The sequence below is a fragment of the Lagenorhynchus albirostris genome, chromosome 13 (genome assembly GCF_949774975.1).
Source record: "Lagenorhynchus albirostris chromosome 13, mLagAlb1.1, whole genome shotgun sequence".
Lineage (NCBI taxonomy): Eukaryota > Metazoa > Chordata > Mammalia > Artiodactyla > Delphinidae > Lagenorhynchus > Lagenorhynchus albirostris.
The window spans coordinates 57396119-57404393 of record NC_083107.1 but is presented as its reverse complement, the minus strand read 5'-3'; the positions used below and the strand labels follow the sequence as shown (position 1 = coordinate 57404393).

Genomic DNA, 8275 nt, shown 5'->3' with positions numbered 1-8275 from the left:
TTATCGATTTTTAGACTTGATATTACCTTCAAGCATCTAGTCCAGAGGTTTCCATCTCTGTTTTGTCTGCTTTGGATGACATGGCAAGAGGGGGATCCACCCAGTGTCTCCTGGGAAAGCTCTGCTTTGACTTATTTAATATACTGGAATTCTGTGTGAAGATTTCATTTATAAAAAATGAAAAGGGTGCTAATGCTAGGAAATGAACCTATTCCAACTACCCATAGGTGGGGAGACCGAGGCCCAGAGTGACTTGCCAGGCAGAAACAGCTAGTGAGTGGTAAGGCCAAGCTGAGAATTCAGATCTCTTTCATAGTCTCTACTTAAATTTGCTGCTCTCTGGACTCTGCTTGCTAAACTCCCGTAATCCCTCTTTTTGGCTACAAATGGATACTATCCTTCTTTTCATCTGGATGTGTGTGTGTGTGTGTGTGTGTGTGTGTGTGTGTGTGTGTGTGAGTTTTACTTCCCTTTCTAAAGTATAATGTCTTTGAGGGATGTCACTCATCCTGCTGTCTGATTGTCTGAGGACACAATACTTGCATATTCGTTCATTCATTCATTCCACATTGCAGTTGCCTGGTATATACCTGCCAATTACATGAATAAATACATCGATAGTGGATTTCAAACCCATATAGTCATTCACCTTGATCTGTTTCTGTGCTTTTCAGTGGCAAAAGTTATAAGTAAGGCTTGAAGGCCAGTTTCAAAAGCAGAGAGTTTTTAGAGCGGTTTCATTGTCAAAAGAATAGTAATAATTGGAATATGTTCTCAAGTTCACTGCTTGTCTGTATGGCTTTTGGTGAAAGCAGAGTGAGGTGAGTGGCAGGTGGGGACTCTGGGAGACCAGTGACAGAGGGCTTGGGGTCTGTAGAGCTGCAGCTGCATTTTGGGGGTGTTTCACCTGGCAAATACCTTTTCAAGTGTTTCAGGTTCGGTGAACTCAGAATGGGAATTTGGCTAATCGCCTTTTCCATTTGCTTCTCAAGCCTCTGTGTACTTAAGTGGCAATTTAATCCATCTGCTTCATTTTCATTTACACTTAACTCCCCTAAATATTATTTGGAGGGAAAGAAATCTGAGAACTTTCTGATTTAGGTAATGCGGATTGATCGTCAATTCCAGAAAGGAAAAGCATAAACAAATAAATACCAGGGTTGTTTAGTCTAATTCATAAATAAGAGGAGTTCTCTCTTCCAGCTGTAGGCATGTTGTGCAACATGGTGACATCAGAGTCTAACATTTAGCATGTCTCCTGCGTCAGCCCCCATCATTTACCTTCCTCTGGTGTCCTCCTCCTTGAATGCTCTGCTCTCTTAAAGTAGTACTCTAACCTCACGATGCCGTAAGACAATGCTCCGTATTTTTGTAACGCTTGCTTTACTCATTGGCAGATGATTTATCTGATAAAGGATAAATAAATACGTTGCAGAGTGGAAATTGAAGTTCAGGATGTCTGACTCCAAGGCCTGCACCCTTAACCTCCATGTTCACTGCCTCTTATAGACTTACTACCTTCTCAACATGTTTGCATTTAAGGGGCACTTCCTCGGATACCAGACTCTTAAAGAATGACGCTGGATGGAAGAGAAACAGGCATTAGCAGCAAAACAATCCCTCAGGACTCCGGAACTATAAAAGTTGAGAGTGTGTGAGAGAATTACTCCACTTTCATGTGAGGCTGACTCAGAAGATGCGAAATAGTTCCCTTTGTGAGGGTGCAGGTGTAAATCTACTTGTTTCAAGAATCTGTCCTGGTACTTTTAAAGTAGACAACAAACACACATTAATTTACAATGTGCATTGGATTTCCCCAACAGTTTGAGGCTCTGCAGACTGAATTTTTGCCTTCCCTCCAACCTCTCCAGGACATCACTAACCCCTCTGTCTCCCCCGGCACCGACCCCAGCATCATTATCTGAGTGTTATGGTTCTCAAAGTGTGGTCTCCAGACCAGCAACACCTAGGAACTTGTTAAAAGGGAAAATTCTTGGGCCCTGCTCCAGACCTGCTGAATCAGGAACTGTAGGGTTGGCGCCAACAATCTGTGCTTTAATGAGTCAGTCCTTCAAGTGATTCTGATCTACACTCAAGTTTGCACACCACTGTCTCTATGAAAGGAGTCAATAAAATGCAATATGGATCCTTAACACACTATACTAAGAAGTGTAGATCAACCAGAATAAGGCCAGGTCTGGCTCAAGGTACGGATACTGACGACAGACCCTTGGGGTTCTGCATGGCAAGGGTGAGGGTATAGCTGGTTTTTAACAGGAGACACAGCAGGGGGAGTAGCATCGACTTTGGAGTCCTGAGTTCGAATCCTAACTCTGCTATTTGATAGCTGTGTGACTTTAAGGAAGTTACTCAACCTCTCTGATCTGAAATTCCTAATCCATAAAATAAATAGTATCTACTCCATGGAGTTATTGTGATGGTTAATAGAGAATGTAAAGGTAAAATGTACACATAAAACCACTCACATGGTGTTCCATACTAAGTGGGTGATATCTATTTGAAGACAGCTTTGGCCACAGCTGTTCAAGTCTGGTCCTTCCCTTGTTATTTACAACAGGCTAAGCTATCATTATTCCATAGCTAAGACCTCAGATGCTGGAAAGGCTCTTATCTGTGGCCCTGGCCAACCAAAACAAAGGCTCAGACTGCTGTCTTACTTGAGAGAAGTCACTAACCCTTCCAACTCCAACCTGTCTCTTTCTTTGTGAGGGTCTTCAAACAACCCCCGGGCCGCGTGATCTCTGGCCAGTTCTACTCATTGACTCCTTGTTTACAACCCCACTCTAGGAGGGCCCTGATCCCCAGGACAAAGACAAGAGGCCACCGCAGGGTGAGCATCTGCATTCCCTCAGGGCTGATTTCTAGCCATGAGGTGGTGGGAGGCTGCAGGAAGCTAGCCAGGATGCAGGAACAGGACTTATTACTACCATGATCTCTACCAAAACAGCAGAAAAAACAGGTATCTGTTGACCCGTCTCAGCAGAAACGGACTGTCTGCCTCTCTTCTGGAGAGCAAGTTAACCCTTTTATGTAACCTTGGCTTTCATTGCAAACTTCTCCAAGGACTGCTTTCCCAGAACAGTCTCCAAGATGCAGCATGTGCCGCTTTGCTCCCTCATTCCTGTTTCTTCCGTTCACATGTAATTTTTCTCATTTAAATCCGGTCAGAATAGGTGAATGTGTGATGACCAGGGCAGTGTGTGCCCAGTGTAGCCTTAACAGGGCCTTACCCCTCCGCGGTCTGATTCACTCAGCGTCCTTGGTTAGCCTCACTCTTGTGGTTAAATTGGTTTATAATTCTGCCTTTTGCTCTTCTTTGTTTGTTCTCAAGATCTGCTGTGCGGTTTCTTCCGCCTTTATAGCTAATTCAGTTTGCACTAGCTACATTTGATCTCTTCTTCCTCCTCTGTATCACAGATTACCCTTCAGGTCAGTCTTCCCCCTGATATTGGTGTGTAACACACTTTCTTCATTCATCTCCAGCAAGTGAGAAGAGCAGTACATTTTCCTTCAGGCAGCCGGGACAGCCTGGGGTCAGCCACTGCCATTACAGCCTCGCTGAGCATCTCACCAGGGCACTGGGGGAGGGTAGGGAATCAAGATTACCTGTGCCAACCGAGGACTTGGAAGGTAGGGAAACGTTATTATCTTGTGCTAGGAAACCTCCCCATTACCTCTTGAAGGCTAAAGACCAGGCCCTTTTCCTAGTTCTGGAGGTATATGTATTACTACCCAGGGCAGGGTTGACATGGCATCCTGAGAATTCCAAAGGCAAGATATCAAGCTTCTGTGTTTGTGGGTGTACGGGTGTGTGCACACATGTGTAGTAGTGGCTGGGGAGTCGGGGGATGATGATAAGAATTCAAAACCAAATTTTTGCTTTACTTCAGTCATAGAGAATGGCTTTCACAGGGCCACACTGCTGACTGGTATCTTAATGTACATCCCCACCTCACAGCTAATAGAGCCAAGCCTACACTGGACTGTGAATAGCCAGCCATCTCCAGAGGATACCATCGCTACTATCTTCCTCTTGGCCATCCATTTGGCACTTTGACAAAAGTCCTGCTGTCCTTCCTCTGCCTAGAGCTGCTCAGCTCAGACAAGTAGCTTTGTCTTCAAGTCTCCCAGGAGAAGAACTTGAAGAGGGGCCCCCAGGTTTGTGTGTCATAGGTCAGAAGGGTCCACCAGCACCTAGAAGCTCGAATGAGGCTCCCCAATCCCCTGCTCCTTTTCCCCCTCCATCTCAATTTACCCCATCTTTCGCAACGCCTCGAGCAAAAGAGTGTCAACAGGTACTCGAGAACCAACTGTGATTCATCAGCTGTGACAGATCTACTCTGTGAGGAAAAGAAAAAGCACAGTTCTTTTCTCTGTTCTCCTGTTTCCTCTAGGGATTTCTCTGAAAGGTTCTGGTCTCATCTGAGGCAGAGCTGAGGGCTTTAATTGTAGCTCTTTCACGTCCCATGTGACATGGTGACGTGCAAGAGCAAAATGACTTCTCTGAGATTTGGTTTATTTGTTAAAAAAAAAAAAGTGATAATACTTACAGACTATGGTTATAATGATGAAGTAAGATAGTGAACATAGGGCTTCCCTGGTGGCACAGTGGTTGAGAGTCCGCCTGCCGATGCAGGGGACACGGGTTCGTGCCCCGGTCCGGGAAGATCCCACATGCCGCGGAGCAGCTGGGCCCGTGAGCCATGGCCGCTGAGCCTGCGCGTCCGGAGCCTGAGCTCCGCAACAGGAGAGGCCACAACAGTGAGAGGCCCGCGTACCGCAAAAAAAGAAAAAAAAAAGATAGTGAACATAAATGCCAAGTAGTGTGCCTGGGCCCTTGGAGGGTGTTCACAGCACGGGCTCTCTTCTTACCTTCCCTAAGTGGGAGCCACTGAGTGTTGAGGGGCACAGGACATCTCGGTGTTGACCTGCAGACCAGTGCTAAGAAATCATGTTTAAAAGCCGCTAGTCTAAGGATAATGATGGGATGTCATTGAAGCGACTGGAACCTTAGAGGTTAACCCAAATGAAACCACTTGTGTTAGGAAACGCGGCCTGGGACAAAGTAAAACCATGCCACACAGATAGGGAAGAGACCGTGGCAGAGGGACACGGGGGCTAATTTGTTTATGGACTCCAGTTCTGTGTCTGAATTGTTCTTCTCAGGTTGTGTGTTGTACATGACGGTATCCACCGATTCCAGGAAAGGCTGTTAGAAATCACGTCCCTAAAGGAATTTACCGTAAGAAGGCACAAATGCCACACACCAGAAAAAGGGGTTTAGTCATCTCCCCACAGGGAGATCTTTTATCCTGAAGAGTCCCTTCTTGGGAGAATCCCTTCTTGGGTTTCTAAGATTCCCAGGGGGTGAAAAAGGATCATAACCTTCTTTGCCCTTTCCTCTGGGATTGCTCTGTGGCTGAAACGAAGGGGAATCAAATTTAGAAACATCTGAAAGGAAATCCAGATCCAGGATATTATTAGATGCGAGGCAAGCCACAGTATCAGCGGGTGAGGTCCTGTCAACGGGATTTAGAGGATCTTAAATGAGAGCATGGCCCTAAGTCCACGGAAGCGGGAAGAGTCATGGGTTTTCATATCTTCCCCTCTTCAGAAGCCGAGGCTACAACTTCCTGTATGTGGCTTGTATATAACAAGGCTCATTTCATATAATAAGAAAAACAAATGTATTATTTTCAGGAAATGACAGGAAAATAGGAAGAAAATAAAGCTGTGTTTGGGGGACTATCTTAAAATTTTAAACGGTGCTATAAGAACTAAAAAAAAAGAATATAAAATAATGGAGTTGAACTACCGAGAGCCGCCTTCGAGGGCGAAGGAGGAGAGGCAGGAGGAGGGACTGGGGGAGGGTTTCCCGACGAGGGGGCGGCTGAGACAGAGCGCGCGCCCAGCGTTGAATGAGCGGGGCTGGGACTGAGCCGGCGGAGCGCAAACTCGAGGAAGCGACCAGCAGTGCGCGTGCGCGCGCCTTGTGTGCGCGCGCAGCCCGCAGCAGCTGGGAGCCTTCGCCGGGCGGGCGGGGAGGGGAAGGGGCAGGTTTTGATCCCCACCATGGGTATCACACAGTTTCGGTTATTTAAAGTTTGTACCTGCCTAGCAACAGTATTCTCATTCCTAAAGATATTAATACGCAGACCTGGCAGAGGACGGAAATTCAGTGGAGACCAAAGAATTTTGCCAACTACAGTCGATTATTCATCAGTTCCTAAGCAGACAGATGTTGAAGAGTGGGCTTCCTGGAATGAAGATGCACCCACAAGTGTAAAGATTGAAGGAGGGAATGGGAATGTGGCAACACAGCAAAATGCTTTAGAACAACTGGAACCTGACTATTTTAAGGACATGACACCAGCTATAAGGAAAACCCAGAAAATCATTATTAAGAAGAGAGAACCATTGAATTTTGGCATCCCAGATGGTAGCACGGGTTTCTCTAGTAGACTAGCAGTTACGCAAGATATGCCTTTTATTCATCAGTCTCCTGAATTAGGTGACTTGGGTACCTGGCAGGAAAATACCGATGCATGGGAAGAAGAAGAAGATGCGGCCTGGCAAGCCAAAGAAGTTCTGAGGCAGCAGAAGAGAGAGAAAAGAGAGCAGCAGAACAGCAAAGGAAGAAAATGGAAAAGGACGCACAGGGGCTAATGAAGAAAGAACAAAACAAAATTGGTGTGAAACTTTCATGACAAAATGTTCTTCAGATGTCATAGTGTCAGTACGAGAAACATGAGCTCCACAACCCAAGTAACATTTGTATGGAGCTAAGAGTAGTTTCAGAATACAAATACACTGCTTGATTTTAATGCATTCATCAGGCCATGCAGGACACCAGGGTTCTCTCAAAGTCCCTTGAACTCTTAGTGATCGAGACTCAACAAAAAAAGACTTGTGAGTTAATATTTTCTTCAACATGTTCCAACTATAAGACAATTGTTTGCTGTAGAGAAATTATTACAAATGGAACAGATCAGTACCTCTTCAAGCTAGTGTTTCTAGCTAATTAACTGGGTGTAAATTTTATGGTGGGAAAGAACTCTGCTGTCTATAAGGCTTTCCTTCAATGTGCATAATGATAAGTAATTTTAAATATTAAAAAAAAATAATGGAGTTGAGAACGTCTGTGGCTTAGGAGGCCGCCGTAGTTCACTGCTGCCCAAACTGCTCTACCTGGCGTTTAAAATATTTCATCCAAAGGTCTCACTTACCTATTCCAACCTTGTTGGATTTTAGGAGTCTACTTCCAGATTCTTCCCTTGACAGGTGCAAAAACTGATAACCAGAGATTTTAAGAGATGGCTCATTCTTATGCAGCTGGTTAGTATTAGAGTTGACAAAAGCAATGAAGTCTCCTATGAAAATATATTTGCCATATATTGTTAGTAAAAAAAAATCTTTTATTAAACAGTGTATTTCTACATGTGAGTATGTGTGTGTGTTTTCATTCTGGGTAATGAATGTGGTTGCTTTCTATTTTCTTCTTCTTCCTCTCTTTTAAAAAATTTTATGGAAGTATAGTTGATTTACAATGTTGTGTTAATTTCTGCTATATAGCACTGAATCAGTTATACATATATGTATTCTTTTTCATATTCTTTCCCATTATGGTTTTATCACAGGATATTGAATATTGTTTCCTGTGCTATACAGTAGGACCTTGTCGTTTATCCATCCTATATATAATAGTTTGCATCTGCTCATCCCAGACTCCCAGTACCTCCCACCCCCACCCTTGGCAGCCACAAGTCTGTTCTCTATGTCTGTGAGTCTGCTTCTGTTTCATAGGTATGTTCATTTGTGTCATATTTCAGATTCCATATATAAGTGATATATATAGTATTTGCTTTTCTCTTTCTGACTTACTTCATTTAATATGATAATCTCTAAGTCCATCCATGTTGCTGCAAATGGCACTATTTCATTCTCTTTAATGGCTGAGTAATATTCCATTGTGTGTGTGTGTGTATATATATATATACATACCACATTTTCTTTATCCATTCATCTGTCGATGGACATTTAGGTTGTTTCCATGTCTTGGCTATTGTAAATAGTGCTTCTATGAACATAGGGGTGCATGTATCTTTTTGAATTATAGTTTTGTCTGGGTATATGCCCAGGAGTGGGATTGCTGGATCCTATGGCAGCTCTATTTTTAGTTTTTTAAAGAACCTCCATACTGTTTTCCATAGTGGCTGAACCAATTTACATTCCCACTAATAGTGTAAAGAGGGTT

General features: G+C 44.0%; 1 pseudogene; it reads left to right on the top strand.

Moving 5' to 3' along the window:
• The first annotated feature begins 6083 nt into the window (after positions 1-6083).
• LOC132531484 (receptor-binding cancer antigen expressed on SiSo cells-like) lies at positions 6084-6728 on the top strand (annotated as a pseudogene).
• Positions 6729-8275: the final 1547 nt, after the last annotated feature.